Genomic DNA, 1,590 nt, shown 5'->3' on the forward strand with positions numbered 1-1,590 from the left:
GCAGCACGAAGCCCTCTTTGGGGACGGGGTTTGCTGCCGGGGGGGGCAGCTTGGCCACGGGAGCCGTGGCACGGGGATGCAGGCAGGTGCGCTGCTCCAACCGGTGCTGCTGGAGGGGACAGTAGCTCTCCCAAATTACACCGCCATCCCCAGGGACATGCACCAGAAGTCCAGACCTCACTTTAAGCATCCCAGGGAAGCTCTGGCTGAGGGAGCGGGTAGTGGGTTTAGCTGGGACGTGCCGGGGCACGTGCCATGGCCAAGCATGTAAAGGCTCCCAAGGAGCCAGGGTTTACCCTAAGAGCTAGCTCAGTCCTGCCCTGCTGGCACAGCGGGGGGAAACCCCTCACCACCGGGCCAGAACTCTCCCTGGGAAAAAAAAACCTGGACCAGAAACTTCTACTGGGAAAGTTTGAGTCGAGACCAGAGCCCAGCCACATGGTCCCCGCTGCCGCACCTCGCTGCCCCTCATCCCCAGCCCTGCTGCGAGCCCCTTGACTGCACACAGGGACACCAAAAGCAATGGGCCGCCCTGGGTGAATCCCCTATGGCATTGCCACGAGTCCCTCGGCGCCAGCTGCGGGTACCCGGCCACCCTCCCTGTGCTCGCAGGCAGGGGGGCACCCAGCTGTGCTTGTGGATGGGGCCATGGCATTGACCTGGGTGCCAGGCAAGGAGCTGGCCGTGCACGGCTGCCGGCCAAGCCCCGTGCTGAAGCTCATGGGATGGGGAAAAGGGGAATTTTGCATCCCCCAGACCTCTGCCATGTGCGGGCTTCAAACCCAGCCCAGGTGGGTTTGGTGTCCCCAGCCACGGGGCTGTCGCACCTCCAGACCGCCCCAGTCAGCTACACGGAGCGGGGGGCTGTGAGGGAATGGGCTCAGCCGTCAGCTGGCTCTGAGAGAAGGAAATGTTTGAGAAGGAGGCGAAGAGGGGACTCAAATGTCATTTTGGATTCTCTGCAGAGGGGTCTTACTAGGAAAATCCCGTTGCAGTGCTGACAGCAAGCCTAGAGGGGAACTGGCTCTGCTCACCGGCACGTCTGGGGAGCCTCTGCTCTCTGCAGATCCCATGAGCTCAGGGCATTAGCTCTCAGCCTCTTGGAAAACTTTTGTATGATTATTAATAAACAGCGCATCCATCCAAGGGGTTCTCCGAGCACCTACAGTCCCCTGCTGCAGGAGCAAAACGGGAAGGACACAACCCAGTCTCCTGTCTCCTATCTGGGGTGCCTGGGGTTGGGTCCAGGCGGGAGCCTGACCAGGGAGATCCCTGCGTTGCTGGTCCCCGGGATGGGTGGTGGGAGCTTTGTCTCTCCCGAGAGCATCTTTGCTGTTTGCCAACAGGTCAGTGCGGGCATCTCGCCTGCCCCTCTCCTCGCCCTGCCCGTCCTCCTCTCCCCTCTTAAATAAGGGAAACAGCCTGCTGGTGCTGCGCCCTACTGATACCCCAAACTCCCGGCCTCCGCGGGACCCCGTGGGACTCCTGCTCGGCGCTTTCCCGGGGTATCCGGACAAGGGTCGCACCCCCAGACGATGGAAGAAAACCCACCTGCCTCTATTCCCCCCCTCAAGAGCATCTCCCCCGCCT

The 1,590-nt window shown here is 62.0% G+C and overlaps 1 protein-coding gene across 1 annotated transcript in view; it reads right to left on the bottom strand.

The window, feature by feature from the left end:
• Nucleotides 1–1,590, bottom strand: part of CYGB (cytoglobin) — a 13,111-nt gene that overhangs the window by 10,264 nt on the left and 1,257 nt on the right. The gene's annotated exons all lie outside the window — the stretch shown is intronic.

This window comes from Aptenodytes forsteri, unplaced genomic scaffold (assembly GCF_000699145.1).
Source record: "Aptenodytes forsteri isolate BGI_AS27 unplaced genomic scaffold, ASM69914v1 Scaffold243, whole genome shotgun sequence".
Lineage (NCBI taxonomy): Eukaryota > Metazoa > Chordata > Aves > Sphenisciformes > Spheniscidae > Aptenodytes > Aptenodytes forsteri.